This window comes from Panthera onca, chromosome B2 (genome assembly GCF_046562875.1).
Source record: "Panthera onca isolate mPanOnc1 chromosome B2, mPanOnc1 haplotype 2, whole genome shotgun sequence".
NCBI classification, from domain to species: domain Eukaryota; kingdom Metazoa; phylum Chordata; class Mammalia; order Carnivora; family Felidae; genus Panthera; species Panthera onca.
Window position 1 is genome coordinate 50,858,249 of NC_138343.1, and position 19,531 is coordinate 50,877,779.

At 42.7% G+C, this 19,531-nt stretch overlaps 1 protein-coding gene across 3 annotated transcripts in view; it reads right to left on the reverse strand.

Annotated features, from left to right (window-relative positions):
* Positions 1 to 522: 522 nt before the first annotated feature.
* The window catches only part of KLHL31 (kelch like family member 31), a 42,779-nt gene continuing 23,770 nt past the window's right edge, over positions 523 to 19,531 (reverse strand). Inside the window, exon 4 of one of the 3 annotated variants that reach the window (XM_081795749.1) lies at positions 523 to 627. The gene's annotated coding sequence lies outside the window, so the exon portion shown is untranslated. Of the gene's footprint in view, positions 628 to 16,320; positions 17,153 to 19,531 lie in introns of those variants that run through there. The other 2 variants (XM_081795750.1, XM_078447009.2) reach the window with 2 other exon arrangements.

Consider the following 19,531-nt stretch of genomic DNA (forward strand, 5'->3'; position numbering starts at 1 on the left):
CAGCAAACAAACCAATTGATGGCAGTGATGAGTAGAAGTCACCAGAGGTCACGGGGCTGATGAGCACCAGGGCTAAGATTATGAACCCAGGTGGTCTGGATGCAAAGTCTTTTCCTTAACCATTACTCTGTTGGCTTTCTACCTGGGAAATACTCCCATCCTGGATCTGAACCTTGGCGTGTTTTCCTCACTGAAAAGCATTGTTTTTATGGCCTTTTCAGCTAATGGAAATTTTGGATCTATGTGTTTGCCCAAGGTTGTAGGATCATCTCTGCAGGAAGGGGATGGAATGAGCCCCTGAAGTCCAGCTCTGGAGTATTTGTGATTGTTGATGCTACAGAGGCCTCTTGATCTTTGAATGATCTGGGCCACAGGGGCACCATTTTTAAGCAGTCACATTTTCTCCAACTAGACCCACTAACCAGAAATATCACCACATTTTCAAAATGAAATGTTTTGTTTTCGTATCATGTTATTATACAATAAAATTAGTGCCAGTGATTGACTGCAGGTCTACTTACCTCCTTACACAGCACACATCTGGGATGAGACATCAGAGATCCAGGGAAGAGAGGGCCAGAGTCCAGTGCCTCTTTTGGGAGGGCTCCTATAGGCCAGCGTCTCCTACTGTTGAAGTGGTCAAGAGGGAAATGGATTAGGGAAAGGATGGGTCAGGATTGCTTCTAGGATAGGAGTTTAATCCCATCGTCCCCAAAACCCCCTGCCCACAAAAATTTTTTTATTAAAACTCTTTTGACTATTCTAAAGTGACTTTCCTAGATAACCTAATCTATTTATACACATAATTGAAAATCAATGTTATGCCCAGCTGAATCATAAAGAAAGAACAAAAGGAAAGTAAATGGAAAGTAAATAGTATGATACTTCTAGCTCAGGACCAACTATAGCAAAGTCATAATGATGTAGTCAAATGTTTGCACCCATATGTGGAATCTGCAAATGTGAGTATGTGCTGATACAGGGTGTGGTGTGAGTCACCTATCGAGAGTAGCCTTACCTCAGGAGATGAGATTTTTTCCAGTGGTGAGTAATCTAAGTAAAGTTATTAGCAAAACAGCATATAAGCTCCCCCTGATTAAAAAAAATTGTCAACAAAGCAACATATAATTTTCCCTCCAATTTAGTGGCATTGCGGGGATATTCAGCCTATATCAAAACCCAGAGAAAACACTGTGTGAATGTGGGAAATAGGCTGGGGTCCTGACTTTGTCACCTACGTGAATTAATTCAATGGTTAAGCAGGATGTGGGACTATCTAGTTGTGGGACCATCCACAGTTCCATGATATCCACCATACCCAAACTTCAACTGTTGGGACATACAACTGCCCCTTTAAATTTCCACACCTCCAGGTGCTGGATCACTCCAACTGGCAGCCACTAGGTTAGGGCTTCCTTATTTCCAAATCTCTTTTGTCCCCTTGTCCTCTCCTGTCTCTGCCTTCCTCTCTTCTCCCTTCTCTTTTCCTCTGCTGCCACTCCTGTTCATCTCCCGTGTTCCCTTGCCTTTCCCCTCCTTGCTCTGCTTTTCCCATCTCCTCCTCCTTCGCACTTTCATCAGGGAGGAGGTGGTGGCCCTCTTGTAAGAGCAGAGTTGAGGGGTTCCTGTCTCTTGTGGAGAGTATATCTCATAAGACTGCCTGCAGCTATTTTCCCAGCCCTGAACATCCTCACACTGCATTTTCTCTGTCTCTCTCTCCAAATTTCGATCTGTAATTTCAACTGTATAGGTCAGAAAAATACAGTCAGAGAAACACTGTGGTATCAGAGCCTTAACTCTTTAATATAATTTTAATATAGACTCTTAAACACCAAATAATGGCTAAAGTATACATACATTATTGCCTTTAAGTTTCATCTTATCCCCATTTTACAGATGAGGGACAGAGACACAGAAATTAAATGACAGGCCCAGCCTACAGAGTTCATAAACAGCAGAGCTGGGATGTTGTGTTAACTCGGCAAGGGGTGTCATGACGGCAGTTCCTATCCCCAGAGAACTGGCTACCTAGCGCACAGGAAAAACCTGAAAACGAATAGGTGAAAATTTGACAGCTAATATTTATTGGGTATTGTCATGTGTCATTAAGTGTGTTCTACACACATTATCTTATTAATTTTTTTAAATGTTTATTTATTGATTTTGAGAGAGAGGGAGAGAGAGAGAGCATGTGGGGAGGGGCAGAGAGAGAGGGGAGAGAGAGAGTCCCAAGCAGACTCCATGCTGTCATCATGGAGCCTGACTCAGGCCTGAACTGACAAACTGTGAGATCATGACTTGAGCCTAAATCAAGAGTCAGATGCTTACTGAATGAGCCACCCAGGTGCCCCTCTTATTAATCTTTTTAATAAACCTGTAATGCCCATGATTTTGTTGTTGTTGCTGTTTGTTTGTTTTTTAGTGTCACCATGCACTTGCAGGTAAGGGACCACAGGTAGAGAGGCTGCTAGTAAGTACTTGGTCTGGGATTCAGACACAGACTGCCTGGGGAGCCTGGGTTCTCACCCACTGGTCTAAGCGCTGGGATTTCAAGAGAGGGAAATGTTTCTGGCAGCTGGGATCAGGGAGCGGCATTGCAGCTGAGCTTAGGGTTGGGGTAAATTTCCACAGGTGGAGAGGGGGAGGCATATTCCGTGCCTGGAATGGGTGGAGCCTGGGGGACAAGGAGAGGTAGTCACATAGTGCTTTCTCCTTTTACATTAAAAACTGTTTTTTAATTAAAAAAAATTTTTTTACATCTATTTATTTTTGAGAGACAGAGAGAGACAAAGCGCAAGCAGGGGAGGGGCAGAGAGAGGGAGACAGACAGGCTGTTGGCTGTCGAAGCAGGCTGCTGGCTCTGAGCTGTCAGCACAGACTGTGACATAGGGCTCGAACCCATGAACCATGAGATCATGACTTGAGCCAAAGTCAGACACTCAAACGACTGAGCCACCCAGGCACCCCTCCTTTTACATTTTAAAGGCATGCTTTGTTTGTTTGTTTTCTAAATGTTCATTTATTTTGAGAGAGAGAGAGAGAGCATGAGTTGAGGGGGACAGAGAGAGAGAGAGAGACAGACAGACAGAATCTCAAGAGGGCTATGTCTTGACAGCCCCCACTGAGGGCTCACGTTCCATGAGATCATGACCTGAGATGAAACCAAGAACCTGATGCTTAAAGGACTGACTCACCCAGACGCCCCTGTTTGTTTGTTTTTAATTCCAGTTGAATATTGAAGAGAATGAGCCTTACTATTGAACATCTGTAATTAGAACAAATACATCTTTATCTGTTCTGGGTGACTATTGAAATAGTTTGTGAGAGGGGCACCTGGGTAGCTCAGTCTTTTAAGTGTCTGACTCTTGATTTCGGCTCAGGTCATGATCTCGTAGTTTATGAGTTTGAGCCCCCCATCAGGCTCCACACTATTAGTGTGCTTGGGATTCTCTCTCTCTCTGCCCCTACCAAACTCATGTGCTCTCTCTCTTTCTTAAAATAAATAAATAAATTTAAAAGAAAAAACACTTATTTTTAAAAAATGAAATAGTTTGTGAGAAAGCACCATGGTCATTCCTGCCTGGCGCTCTGTGCACTCTGTGTACCAGGAAATGGTCTGAAGGCAAGGGCCGGAGCTCCAGTCCTCACTCTGCCTGTCAATCTTGGGCCTTCTACCTGATCCTCCCCATTCTTCCACAAGTGTGGGGTAATGACACAGGCCATGGTTATCCTGGAAAGACCCTGGAAGGCCTAAGGAGGGAACAGGGGTGCCCAGCTTCAGAGGTGAGGTGCTACGAAACTCTAAGGCATCAAACATTTTTATTAGTCTGCTTAATCTGTCCTTTTAATATGTGGTAGTAATTAACATTGGCCCTGGGCAACTCAGAACAGGAATGTTGCGACCTCAGTTAATTTGTAGAGTGCCCTGGTGTTTGCACATACATGCTCTAATTCAATCTTTACTAATTTTCCTATGAAGGAAGCAGGATGATTATGATCAACTGCCATTTTTATAAAAACTGAGACCCAAACCATTTGTTTAGCAAATGTGAGATCTGGGTATAAAATTCCAGGCTTCTGACTCGCAGTTTAGACTACTTTCCAAGGACCATAGAAGAGGCTTTCTGGGGACAACCCTTGCTAAATTTCTTGGCAAAATTCAAGACAGGCAAGAGCACAGACTTGCTAATGCTGTTTGCACATAGTACATAACCCACAGTGACACTGAATTTCTAAATCTTTTTAAAAATTCAGCTCCAAGTTTGCCCCTCTTGCTTTAACCCCTCCAGATAGAATCTGCCACTCCTGCAGCAATCCCGTGAGGCTGCCCACCTGCCCCTGTAATTACACGTACTGCATTGTACAACAATAATTCGTTTACATGTCTGTCCCCTCCACCTCTTCCCCTTGTCTCCCCACCCCCCGGGGACAGTGACACAGGGCCAGCCATCTTGGGTCTCCAGTACCAGCAGGTTGCTAGATGTAATAAATGCCCAAGAAAGATCTTTATGTTTTTCATAAAAGGAAAAACTTAATTCGACTGCATAAAATTCAGAAATATTTGAACAGTAAGGAATATCAAAAATGAAATAAAGTTAAAAAGAAATCGAAAAATAAGAAATGGCTACAAAATATCAAATCCTCTAATCTATGAATTAATAATAAAAATATTACTAAGTTCAGCTAGGGATGATGCTGCCATTTGGGGCTGTGTGTATGTGTTGTTTTAAATACCAGTCAAAACATTTTGAGGTAATACTTTTACTGATTTCTAAAAAATTTTAATGTTGATTTATTTACTTTGAAAGAGAAAGAGCATACACATATGTGAGGGAAGGGCAGAGAGAAAGAGAGAAAGAGAAAGAGAAGGAGAGAGAATCCCAAGCAGGCTCCACACCACCAACACAGAGCCCAGCTCGGGGATCAAACTCTCAAACCGTGAGATCATGACCTGAGCTGAAATCAAGAGTCAGATGCTTAACCGACTGAGCCACCCAGGTGCCCGGGGACTTTTACTGATTTCTAGTAGCAGCTCAGAGGGCATAGAAATGGTCTTTACTCTTCTAAATGTCTCCATTTGGTCATGTCAAGGTTCAATGATAATTTAAGTAATAATGGACCTTTCTCTTGAAGCAAAATGCAATATATCATCTATATTCTATAGGGTCTACTGAAGTGGAAACGACGTACCTACAAGAATTACAGAACAATCATCTATATTAGAAAAACACTACCTTAGGAATTATCATTCTATCAGACCTTACTAACAGCACATGTTTCATCAATTAAGTAATAGTAGTTGAACTAAAAAGAGATGTATCAAAATGACTTCTAAAGTCTTTATTTTTTTAATGTTTATTTATTTTTGAGAGAGAGAAGAGCATGAGCAGGGTGGAGGCAGAGATAGAGGGAGAGAGAGGGTACGAAGTAGGCTCTGTGGCACAGCGCAGAGTCCTATGTGGGGCTCAAACTCACGAAATGTGAGATCATGACCTGAACTGAAGTCAGACGCTTAACCAACCGAGCCACCCAGGTGTCCCTCAAAATGACTTTTAAAGAGAGAGGATGCAGGAAAATCACTCGGTTGTTGTGGATACACAGAGACTGGGGGCTTTGAAAGTTGAATCAGACCAGCATGTGACCCTGGATTCCAGAGACATCAAAGCTTAACCCTCCCTTTCCCCTGGGGACCTGATGACCCAGGGGATGCCCCAATTCTCTTGGGCCTGTGCCCAGGGCTGTTTGTTGAATAATAGGGGCTTTAGTTTTCTACTGTTGCTGGACAAATCACCCCAACTCAGTGCCTTAAAGCAACACACATTTATTGCCTTTTATTCTGCAGGTTGCAAGTGTGGGTTAGCTTGCTGGTTTCTCAGCTCCAGGTTTCACAGGCTGTCATCAAGGTGTCGACAGGACACATTCTTCTGGAGAGGCTCATTCCACGCTCATTCTGGTTGTTATTGGCAAAATCCAGTGCTTTGCAGCTGTAGGACTAAGGTCCTCATCTCCTCGCTAACTGACAGCTGGGGGCTGGCTGTAGCTTCTAGAGGCTTCTCTTCAATCTCTGCACGCGGACACCTATGCCTCAGTGGCAGCAATAGTGCAGTCAATCCTTCTCACACTTGGAAGCTCCTTTCTCTGCTGCTGCATCTCTGACTCCAGCTGGAAGTGGAGTCTCATGTTAAGGTCTCAAGCGATTAGATTGGATCCAGTTGGTTAATCCAGGCTTGTCTCCTCACCTCATGAGTCATAGCCTTAATTACATCTGTAAAGCCCCTTTCGCCATGGAACAGAACATACGTACAGGATCCAGACATTTGCGTGTGGGTGTGGACATTAACCAGCCCCGCATAAGACCCCGTGGGAAAACTAGAATTTAAACTGTGCTTCAGCCAACTTTTGGGTGTTTAGCCATTTCCTGGTCCTGGCTTGTTGAGCTTTCTCTCAGTTGGCAACCAACCTTCTTGAGCTTCTTTTCCCATAGGAGATAATCAGTCCAGCTTGCAAAGAAGGAAGCTGTGCACTGCCATTCTTCCCCCAGGTCTCCAGCCATCTTCTGGGTGGGAGCTGTGTTTCCAGTTTATAGTGCTGATGCTTTCCTACATTTTAACAAGTTTTTTTTTCTCAACTTCTAAGGTAAATTACCTCCCCGACTGGTTTTCTGCAAAGTTTCATAATATGTTCTTGACACAGTTCAGGCAGTATTTGATGTTTCAATGGAAGCTCTTAAATCTCCCCATCAGGCTGTGAATTTTCAGCCACTAAAGATGGTTGTTTGGATTAGAAACTTTTTGTGACCTGTAAGCTCTTCATTTGATTTTATTCAAAAAACTTTTTTTAATTTTATAGTTTTTTTAATTAAAATTTTTTTTAAGTATTTATTTTTTGAGAGAGACAGAGACAGTGCAAGTGGGGGAGGGGCAGAGAGAGCAAGTGCTGCACTGTCAGCATAGAGCCCGATGCAGGGCTTGAACCCATGAAACCTTGAGATCATGACCTGAGCTGAAACCAAGAGTCAGACACTTAACAGACTGAGCCACCTAGGCACCCCAATATTATTTTAAAAACTTTTAAAATTCCTTGTTTCTTTCCTTGAAATCTTCTAAGGAAACATTTAAGTTAGCGGCATCAATGAGTTTCTTCAAATTGACTTGTGGCTGACCATTTAGGCAGCCATGTCCAGTTCTCTTTTTTCTACAAGCTGCCATCATCCACGTGGCCATCTCTAAATGGAGCAGGCGAGTGGATCATCTCCAGCACGGTTTCAGTCGGAGATTTCAATGGGCCCCCTTTATCCTGTATGGCCTGTTTTATTCATGTGGCTTAAATTTTCAAGTATTTCTCCCCCTACTTTTCATCTATCATATCACCTCTTGGGATGAGCGTTTTCATCCAAGCCACCCATTATTTTCCTCAGAAGTTGTTCTACATTCTTCTGAGATTCCTTTAAGACATTTTTTTAAATGTTTATTTATTTTTGAGAGAGAGAAGGCGAGAGAGGTGGGGCCGGGGAGAGGATCCAAAGTGGGTGCCATGCTGACAGTGGACAGCCGAATGCTGGGCTTGAACTTATGAACTCCGAGATCATGACCTGAAGTCAGATGCTTAACCGACCAAGCCACCAGGGCGCCCCACCTTTAAAGACACTTTTGATGTAGGGACAGGAGCCAAGATGGCAAAACAGCATGGAAGTTTTTTTTGTGTCTCGCATCCATGAAATACAGCCAGGTCAACACTAAACCATGCTGCACACCTAGAAAACTGATTTGAGGATTAACACAACAATCTGCACAACCTGAACCACAGAACTCAGCAGGTACGTGGTACAGAGAGGTGAACTGGGGGAGACAGAAGCCACAGAGGGCAGGGAACTGTTTTTGCTTGCAGGGAGAGGACAGAGATGGGAGGAGAGTACGGGAAAAGCACCACACCCCAAAAGCAGCTGGAGAGAAAGTGGAGAAGTGGAAACAGCTGCAGGGAATGAACAAAACAGGGAGAAAGGAGAAAGGAGAGGGTTTAAATTCCATTAAGACTCTATAAACAGGGGAGTGCAGAGTCTGAGGCTCTGCAGCTCGGTACCTGGTGGTGCTCTGGTGGGAAGGGCGAATCCCCAGGAGCAGAGAGCAAGGTCCTCAGGTCCTTGGGCCACATGTGGAGAGGTGGTTCCCTTGCTGGGAGCTGCAGAGTCTGTGTGGCCCCCCACCCCCAAAAGGAAAAGGCCCCAGTGGACCTGGGAGAACAACCACATCCACTAGTGCTGGAACAAGGTCGTTGAGGGTGAAGCCTGGAGCCAGGTGTGTGTTGTGATTTGCCATAATCCCTGAAATGTTGCTGCTGCACGATGGCGTGAACTTTTTCTGGGGCAGGCTGGCACTCAGCTGCAGTCTCTGGGTACCGGCAGCAGCACAGTCATGCAAATGTTCCTGGGTGCGGCCGGCACCCAGCCATTGCTCAGTGAGACGATTCCCCAGAAGGTCTGAGCTGGTCAAAGCCGCAGTCCTTCACAAGCGAGGGGCTGGGAAACACAGCCGCATCTGAGACAAAACTCGGGAGGGAGGTGCTACCTGGGGCTTGGTCACGGACAGCGTCAAAGCGGGAAGTGGGAGGAAGCCAAAGACAAAGGACAGGTGCGCGATTGCTAATCCGTGAGCAGAGTTCCAATACTAGAGACTGGGTAGCTGGGTAACACCATTTTCAACCCTGCGGCCTGTGCACATACACACCTACAAGCACCACAACCATCCACCCCAGTAAGCTAAGCAGCGCCATCTAGTGGAGAATTGAGCCATTACACTAAGCCCCGCCCAACTGGGCCAACCTTGCTCTTCAGGAACACAAGTCTCTCTGCCTGCTTAGTTTATGGACAATAAAGAGCTTCATAGTTTGACTTCTAGGGGAAAATTAAGTAATTTCAATCGTATTTCAGTCTGTTCACTGGTCCATCTATTCAATTTTCTTTTTCTCATAAAGAGAAAAAAATTTTTATTTTCAATTTTTATCAAAAACATTTCTCTTTAATGTTTTCTACTATATTTTTTAGTTTTGTGTAAATTTTTTCAGACTCTACTTCCATCATTTCATTTCATTCTATTTCAGTATATTCATTTTTTCAAATTTTCAAATGATTTCCTTTTTAAAATTTTTCTTCCCCCCTTTTTTTTCTAATCTATGAAGCCCCATTCAACAACTAGATGGAAACATACCTAGGACCTAGCATCATGTATTTGATTTGTGTGTGTGTGTGTGTGTGTGTGTGTGTGTATGTGTGTGTTGTTTTTAATTTTTTAATTTTAATTTTTTTAATTTTAATTTTTCTAATTTTAATTTTTTTACCTCATTAATTCCTTTTCTCCTTCAAAATGATGAAACAAAGGAATTCACCCCAAAATAAAGACCAGGAAGAAATGAAAGCCAGGAACTTAACCAACACATATACAAGCAAAATGTCTGAACCAGAATTTAGAATCATGACAATAAGAATACTAGCTAGAGTCAAAAATAGATTAGAATCCTTTTCTGTGGAGATAAAAGAAGTAAAAGCTAGTCAGGATGAAATAAAAAGTGCTATAACTGAGCTGCAATCTCGAATGGATGCCATGGCAGCAAAGATGGATGAGGCAGAGCAGAAAATCAGAGATATAGAGGACAAACTTATGGAGAATAATGAAGCAGAAAAAAAGAGGGAGACTAAGGCAAAAGAGCACGATTTAAGAATTAGAGAAATCAGTGATTCATTAAAAAGGAACACCATTAGAATCTTAGGGGTCCCAGAAAGTGAAGAGAGAAAAAAGGGTAGAAGGGTTATGTGAGCAAATCATAGCGGAAAACTTTCCTAACCTGGGGAAAGACAAAGACATCAAAATACAGGAAGCACAGAGGACTCCCATTATATTCAACAAAAATCAACCATCAACAAGGCATATCATCGTCAAATTCACAAAATACTCAGGCAAGGAGAGAATCATGAACAGCAAGGGAAAAAAAGTCCTTAACCTACAAGGGAAGACAGATCAGGTTTGCAGCAGACCTATCCACAGAAACTTGGCAGGCCAGAAAGGAGTGGTGGGATATATTCAGTGTACTGAATCGGAAAGATATGCAGCCAAGACTTCTTTACCCAGCAAGGCTGCCATTCAAAATAGAAGGAGAGATAAAAAGTTTCCCAGAAAAACAAAAATTAAAGGAGTTCACGACCACTAAACCAGTCCTGCAAGAAATTTTAAGGGGGACTCTTTGAGGGGAGAAAAGATGAAAAAGAAAGAAAGAAAGAAAGAAAGTCCAAAAGCAACAAAGATTAGAAAGTACCAGAGAACACCACCAGAAACTCCATCTCTACAAGCAACATAATGTCAATAAATTCATATCTTTCAGTACTCACTCTAAACGTCAATGGACTAAATGCTCCAATCAAAAGACACAGGGTAACAGAATGGGTAAGAAAACAAGATCCATCTCTATGTTGTTTACAAGAGACCCACTTTAGACCTAAAGACACATTCAGATTGAAAGTAAGGGGATGCAGAACCATCTATCACACTAATGGTCGACAAAAGAAAGCCGGAGTAGCCATACTTTTATCAGACAATCTAGACTTCAAAATAAAGACTGTACCAAGAGATGAATAAGGGCATTATATCATAATTAAGGGGTCTATCTCCCAAGAAGACCTAACAATTGTAAACATTTATGCTCCAAATGTGGAAGAACCCAAATACATAAATCAGGAAAAAACTGAGAGTTTCCTCCTAAGGTGAGGAACAAGACAGGGATGTCCACTCTAACCACTGTTACTCAACATAGTATTGGAAGTCTTAGCTTCAGCAATCAGACAACATAAAGAAATAAAAGGCATCCAAATCGTCCAGGAGGAGGTCAAACTTTCACTTTGCAGATGACATGATGCTCTATATGGAAAACCCAAAAGATTCCACTAAAAAACTGCCAGAACTGATCCATGAATTCAGCAAAGTCGCAGGATATAAAATCAATGCACAGAAATCAGTTGCATTCCTATATACCAACAATGAAGCAACAGAAAGAGAAATCAAGGAATCGATCCCATTTACAATTGCACCAAACACCATAAAATACTTAGGAATAAATCTAATCAAAGAGGTGAAAAATCTATACATTGAAAATTATAGAAAACTTATGAAAGAAATTGAAGAAGACATATAAAAATGGAAAAAGATTCCATGCTCCTGGATAGGAAGAACAAATATTGTTAAAATGTCACTACTACCCAAAACAATCTACATATTCAATGCAATCCCTATCAAAATAACACCAGCATTCTTCACATAGCTAGAACAAACAATCCTAAAATTTGGATAGAACCACAAAAGACCCCAAATAGCCAAAGCAATATTGAAAAAGAAAACCAAAGCTGGGGGCATCACAGTCCCAGACTTCAAGTGGTATTACAAAGCTGTAATCATCAAGACAATATGGTACTGGCACAAAAACAGACACTCAGATCAATGGAACAGAATAGAGAACCCAGAAATGGACCCACAAACATATCGCCAACTAATCTTTGACTAAGCAGGAATGAATATCCAATGGAATAAAGACAGTCTCTTCAGCAAGTGGTGCTGCTGGGAAAACTGGACAGTGACATGCAGAAAAATGAACGTGGACCACTTTCTTAACACCATACACAAAAATAACCTCAAAATGGATGAAAGACCTAAAAAAGCCATCAAAATTCTCGAGGAGAAAGCAGGCAAAAACTTCTTTTGACCTCAGCCACAGCAACTTCTTACTCAACAAGTCTTCAGAGACAAGGGAAACCAAAGCAAAAAGGAACTACTGGGACCTCATCAAAATAAAAACTTTCTGCACAGCGAAGGAAACAATCAGCAAAACTAAATGATGGGAATGGGAGAAGATGGAATGGGAGAAGATATTTGCAAAGGACATACCAGATAAAGGGTAGTATCCAAAATCTATAGAAAACTTATCCAACTCAACACCCAAAAAACAAATAATCCAGTAAAGAAATGGGCAAAAGACATGAATAGACACGTCTCCAAAGAAGACATCCAGATGGCCAACTGACACATGAAAAAGTGCTCAACATCACTCATCATCAGGGAAATACAAATCAAAACCACAATGAGATACCACCTCACACCTGTCTGAACGGCTAAAATGAACAACTCAGGCAACAACAGATGTTGGTGAGGATGTGGAGAAAGAGGATCTCTTTTGCACTGCTGGTGGGAATGCAAACTGGTGCAATAACTCTGGAAAGCAGCATGGAGGTTCCTCAAAAAATTAAAAACAGAACTTCCCTATGACCCAGCAATTGCACTAATAGGTATTTACCAAGGGATACAGGTATGCTGTTTGAAGGGGCACATGCACCCCAATGTTTATAACAGCACTATCGATAGTAGCCAAAGTATGGAAAGAGCCCAAATGTCCACCGATGGATGAATGGATAAAGAAGATATGGTATATATATATATATATATATATATATATATATATATATACACACACACACACACACAATGGAGTATTATTTGGCAATCAAAAAGAATGAAATCTTGCCATTTGCAACTATGTGGTTGGAACTGGAGGGTATTATGCTAAGCAAAATTAGACAGAGAAAGTCAAATATATGACTTCCCTCATATGAGGACTTTAAGACACAGAACAGATGAATACAAGGGAAGGGAAGCAAAAATATAAAAACAGGGAGGGGGACAAAACATAAGAGACTCAAATATGGAGAACAAACAGAGAGTTACTGGAGGGGATGTGGGAGGGGGGATGGGCTAAATGGGTAAGGGGCATTAAGGAATCTACTCCTGAAATCATTGTTGCACTATATGCTAACTTGGATGTAAATTAAAAAAATAAAATAAAATAAAATCCGTAAAAATAAAATAAATAAAATAAAATGAGCTTGCTTTTCCCCAGCACACAAACACACACAAAAGTAAATAAAGTGGAAATTTGTACTACCTAACCTTCAGTTGTTACCTGTATTTCCCAAGACTATTATCCACATCCTCTGTGGATCAACATGGATCAATTGCACTTCCTAAAATCTTTTTATTTCTCAAATTTTAGGGCCTGGGTAATTGTTGTAATTTAATGGGAAATATTCTATGCAAGCCATATCCTTGTATTAGAAACGCTTGACTGCTCTTGCTGTGAGATTTTCCTAACCTCTTTAAATGGGTCGTATTTGTAAATTTCAACATGGCTTTTACCTTGGTCCTTTTCTCCTTTACCTAAAGAACAAATACATCTTACCATTGATGGTTTAAAAAAAAATAAAGGCATATTTTGATGTGAGTTACTAGGGACTGGAGGGATTTTGAATCATCTGCAAGTGACCATGTGTCTGTCCTTGAAGGCGAGTCTTTATTATTCCATGAAATGAAATGAAAGTTTGGGTGTCTCGCTTTTAAGGTTTTTTTTTTAAGTTTATTTATTTTGAGAGAGAAAGAGAGCAAGAGCGGGGAGGGGGAGGGGGAGGGGGAGAGAGAGAGAGAATCCCAAGCCCCATGTGGGGCTTGAACTTATAAATCATGAGATCATGACCTGGGGCGAAGTCAAGAGTCGGACGCTTTACCAACTGAGCCACCCAGGTGCCCCATAGGTGTCTCGCTTTTCTATGATCTGTCAGGAAGGCCTGCTGTATCCTCTAGAGAAGAGATGAACTTGCTCAGCTTTCAGTCAAGGGCTGCCGAATATGGTGCTTGGCCCATCGGAGGACTCACCTCCACTGGTGGTGACTTGAGTCCTTCTTGGTCTTGTGAGCAGACCAGTCTTCTCCCTGACTTTGCCATATTCTTCCACCCTGGGGCAGATGATCTTTTGCCTAGTTCTTTTCCCCCTCTTTAAAGAACATGGGCTCTTTACTATAAAGAGCCAATGCCAAAACCATGAGAAAACCCAGAGAGAACTGGGCATTGTCTCGAGTGTTCCGACAAGCCTGGCAGAGCACAACACAGCTGCTCAGGACTGCCGGAAAGTCATTGTTGTGGCAGTCAGCAGGCCCTCCATCGCTCCAAAGGGTCCCACAGTGCCACCTCTGGTTGCTAGTATCCTCTGAGCCACATGACTGGCACAGGCCCCTGCAAAGTGTGCCACCTCTGACCCAAACAACTGCCTCAATCCAGGACAGACCATTAGTGGGACTGGGAGAGGGGGAGGCCAGGGTTCGTAACTTTGCTCTGCCCAAGCAGAGAGTAAGTGCACAAAAAAATTATTTGTATGGTGCACTGAGGAGGCTATGGAAAAGGCTGATGCAGCCAGAGAAGACCAGCCTGTGAGCACTGGCCTCTCTAGGCTCCACCTGCAAACCTACAGCAAAATCCCTACAGCAAACCTAGGAGGCATCACAGCCATGCTGTGCGGGAACCCAGGCTGTGTGTGTCAGGGCATAATGGTGGCACCCACTGCAGCAGAGGACTCACATCCCCCCAGCCCTGGGTGATGCTCACTCTTCTGATTTAAAGTTTCCTTCTGCAGCCCAGAACCCTGATCTGCCTACAGACATCACAGGGAGTTACCACCCCTGAAGGCTTCCTCTCTCTTCTGTGTTTGGTCAGTGCAGGCTGGGGGTGGGGGTGGGGGTGGCCGCAGAGGACAGAGGGCTTCACCAAAGGTACTAGCTTACAGAGCTGGATTTCAACTGGAAGAATTCAGGAGGAATCAAGGTGGGACTGAGACGGACAATGTCTTAGTATTTTGGGGATTTTCGATGGAGCCAATTTGTCCCCATTCAATGCAAGCATTCCACAGGGAGACTCCCTTCCAATGGCCTTCTCACTTCCAGCGCATGGCTCCCAAGGTTGCCCAGGGTCAGTCTCCCGTCTCTCACATCACTTTCAGAAGTGTGCTTCCGCGTTGTGTCTCTGAAGGACAGGTAGATCTCCCTCTCAGCGGAATTTGCAACGTTTTATCTTTTTATTTATTTATTTTTTTAATGTTTTATTTAATTTTGAGAGAGCATGAGCAGGGGGAGGGCAGAGAGGGGGGCGGGGGCAGAGGATCCAAAGCAGGCTCCGTGCTCAGGCCTAGAGCCTTACTGTTCATTGTTCAGGACTCTGCCTTGTCCTCTGTATCTTTAAACTTGAAAGACAGAACCACTGATGGAGGCTGCTCTGGGGTTCTGAAAGGTGCCGGGGTTTGGGCTGCAGGGACCCTGCTCCCAGGAGTCCCTCTATTTATCTCTCATTGCTGAATCAGAAGAAGTCCTCTGGGCATCAATGGGTAGGCTCCAAACTTCTCAGGTTCCTACATGTGACCACGAACACAGCTGCCCTCAAGAAGTATTTACAGAACTGAACGTTACCTATGAACTCATTTAGCTGTCATGTAAAGTAAGGTGTTGGAGTCAGAACGGCTGTAAATCTCAGGATGCAAGCATGTAGTGACATGATAAGATATAAATACAGATATGTCTCTGTCTCTCTTTATCTCCCTATCTTTGTCTCTTAGTCTGCTTGGGCTGAGACCGCCATAATAAAATACCATAGACCAGGTGGCTTAAACAACTCTTTATTTCTCACAGTTCCGGAGGCTGAAAATCTGAAATAAGGGTACCAGTGTGGTTGGATTCTGGGCGAAGGCCCTCTTCCTGGTTTACAGATGGCCGTCTTCTAATTTGTATCCTCACGTGGCAGAGAGAGCTGACTCTTCAGACTCTTCTCTGGGGACACTGATCCCATCATGGGACTCCACCCTCATGACCTAAGTACCTCCCAAAGGCCCCACCTCCAAATGTCATCATATATGGTTTCAACATATAAATTTCAGGGGACACATTCAGTCTGTAACAGTATAACTATACATATATATATATATATATACACATATATATATATATATATACATACATATACATATACATACATGCACACTCACACACACACATATGTATATATATTTATAATAGGATTAGTTTCAGCCCTTAGCTGGTGTTTAGTGCTTACTAAATATACATATATATGCACATCATTTGATAGACTGTATATAAATATGGATATATACATAAATACCAATATATGTATTCCATCAAATGTATGTATGTATATACATAACTATATTGAATAAACAGTTTAAATATGGACACTAAATATTTATTACTAAATAAATACACTAAATAAACACTTACCAGCTAAATGCTGAAACTAGTCCTAATTTGCTTTTAAAGATTTGGCAATTATAGAGAGAAAGCAATGAGATTTTAGAAAGTTTAATGGGAAAATAACTATATAAATATTATCAATCTTTTGAGATTTTTTTTTTTTACAAATGTTTCTTTCTTTTTTTAATGTTTATTTATTTTTGAGAGAGAGAGAGAGAGAGAGCACAAGTAGGGGAGGGGCAGAGAGAGAGGGAGACACAGAATCCAAAGCAGCTCCAGGCTCTGAGCTGTCAACACAGAGGAGGACCTGGGGCTTGAACCCACGAGCTGTGAGATCGTGACCTGAGCTGAAGTCGGACGCTTAACCGACTGAGCCACCCAGGTGCCCCTGACAGATTTTTTTAAAAACAGAAATGTACAGTAAAGGTTTGGCTGGATAATTCCTTCCACCTGTACTGTTTCTTGACAATGTAACTCTTGGCTGCCATTCGTTTAGAGAAGACCTATTTTCGTGGTCTTGTACAGTACTTGTGCTCACCTCTTCCGGGGTAAGGGAAAGCGATTTGAATATCCTAGACACACAGTAAGTATTTACTGATTGAATAAGTGAATATCATTAGAATAGGAATCTGGCAAGCAGTCAGTCATGATGATTTTATCATTTCATTCATTCATTCATCCATTCACTCAACAAAAAATACTGATACCCTGGCTGTACACCAAGAATTGTTCTAGACACTAGAGGTACAGCAGTGAACGGGGGAGACAGTGTTCTCACTTTGAAGGAACGTATTCTGAAAGGGGTGGCGGAATGTACATAAACCGGCAAGGAAATATCCAGGAGCTGCAGGGCTGTGACGTGTTGTGTGTGAGAGGTGGAGGCAGAGAGGGGGGCTCGCCCAGCAGAAGCAGTAGTTGCAGAGAGTTGCAGCAGTGTCCAGAGTGCAGTGCAGAAGCCCGGAAGGACAGGAAAGAGATGCCCCAACCACTCTCTTCTGCCCTCTACCTCCTCCTGATGCCTCATTGGGTAAATACAACCTATGGAACAAAGAGTCTGAGTCCGGAGGATGTAGTCCCTGGGGGTCAGCCTCTGAGAGCACAGAGCAGGACAAAGACAGACAGAGCAGGATCAGGGGTATGGGGTTGGGAAATAAAAGAATACTGTCCAAGTGTAGTCAATTAGAAAACTTTTACTTCTCCTTCTTTCCCTTCTTCTGCTTCTCTTTCTTTTTGGGAGAAGGAGAGAGAGAATCTTAAGCAGGCTCTACATTCGCTTAGCGCAGAGCCCGATGCGGGGCTTGATCTCATGACCCTGGGATCCCACAACCTGAGCTGAAATCAAGAGTTAGACACTTGACCAACTCAGCCACCAAGGCACTCAAACTTCCACCCCTTCTAAAAGGCTCTGTGAGGCCAGGCTCTAAGTTAGGTTTATCTTTCTCTTCTGCACAGGACCTCAGGAGCACGAAAGTTGGCAATAAGTAAATGCCTGTTAATTTGATTGTACTTTGTAGGGTCGCCTCTGCCCAAATGAGTATGCATCAGGTAGCAGTGTCCCATGGGAATTCTGTTTCTTCACTTTCCCTGGGGGAAACCTAGCACCTTTTCACGATGGTGTTCCAACAGTGTTCTTGGTACATGGTTATGTTCAATGAATATTTGCTAAACAAGGAAAGGATTCTTTCTGCATACAGAATTTCCTTTGTTACCCACATGCAAAATTGTGATAGAATAAAACACTTCTTGGGGGCACCTGGGTGGCTCAGTCGGTTAAGTGTCAGCCTTCGGCTCAGATCGCACAGTTCATGAGTTTGAGCCCCGCATCGGGCTCTGTGCTGACAGCGGAGGGCCTGGAGTCTGCTTTGGATTCTGTGTCTCCCTCTCTCTCTCTTTGTCCTTCCCCTCCTTGTGCTCTCTCTCTCTCTCAAAAGTAAATAAATAAACCTTAAAAAAATAAGAATAAAACAATTCTCAGCTTGGAGCTCTACACTAAATGGAAAGGTTGCATAAAGGTTAGGGAAGAAGACTTGGGGGTCAGATTATAGCCATTTCATTTTCTTTCTCCCTTTCTCATTAAGGAATCCTCTCTTCTTGTGGTTATTAAGAATAGATCCATGTATTTCCTCTTTTAGACTCTACATAATGTGTTCTATTCTCTCCAAACAATCATGCATTGGGAACTTCCTTGTATGACTGGAGTAAGAGGAATTTAATCACAGATGTATGATTTCTAGTCAATATTGTTTTAGAAGAGGTAAAATCAAGAAGAATTTAGAGTATTCTAGAAGTAGAGGGGCAGGGAGACCCAAAGAGGGAGGGATGAGGGGGTGATTCTGGTATTGGATGGGTTTCCTTGATGATTTGGGGGAGCCAGATTTATACCAATTCTCAAGGCTTACAGAATACATGTAATGTATGCTGTAGACCTATCAGGACCCTGAATTGAGAAAAGGCTGCAAGAGTCATCTGGACTTGTTCTTCAGAAAGAAAAAGGCAAGATACAATAGAGGAGCTGAGTGCAAGTCTTATGAGGCAGGAAAGGGAAAGAGGAGAACCCGCTGTGCTGTGACCACATCCAGAAGTTGAGGGGAGGCAGTTTGCCTGGGAAGCTCCTTGCTCCCCACCTGGACAACCAGGGAGGAAGATGAGAGCAGTGGTTTCCAAAATGTAATCATTCAATGTGCAGAGACAACGCTGTATGAAATCCTTTCTTCTTCCTCTTGGGCTCACATGAAGACTGTTTCTCCAGCTCCCTTGTATCTAGGTACAGCCATATGCTTAGTTCTGGCCAAAGTGATGTAGGTGGAATTGACATAGGTTACTTCCATACCTGGCCCACCAAAAACAGATCCTGCTCAGTTTCCCCCGCTAATTGTTGGTAGTGATGTCTCCAAGATGGAAAAGGAATTTCTGAATGCAGAGTCTATAGTGATAACCTAAATGTGAGCACAAAGCAAAAACAGCTAGATAAAAAGATGTAAGTCCTCCATTCATATCACTGGACACTTCCCTCCTGTGGGTACATGTTGCAACAGTGGGGATGGAGGTAAGGTAAAGAGAAATGTTTGTCACTATAATCAAGGTCTCACTTCTTCCATTTTGATATATCACCCTTATCTGCACTAGATGAATCGTAATTTTAAGAGGTCTTCTTTTTTGAAAGTTGCAGTCACTTCCATAGCTGTGACTGAATATCAAGGCAAAATCTGAATAGTAATTTCTCCAGGATGAGCCAGACTGACTTTAAAAGGTGCTTTTCTGAAAGGGATAAGGAAAGAAGACATATAGGATCTTTAGGCTAACCAGAGACTACTGTATTTGTCAAAAGGTTGGGGAAAAGGGCCTCCCCCTCACCACTCTTTAAGGAGCATGTCTGGTCTGAAACTGGGTGGAAGATTGGCATTGGCATAAGGAATA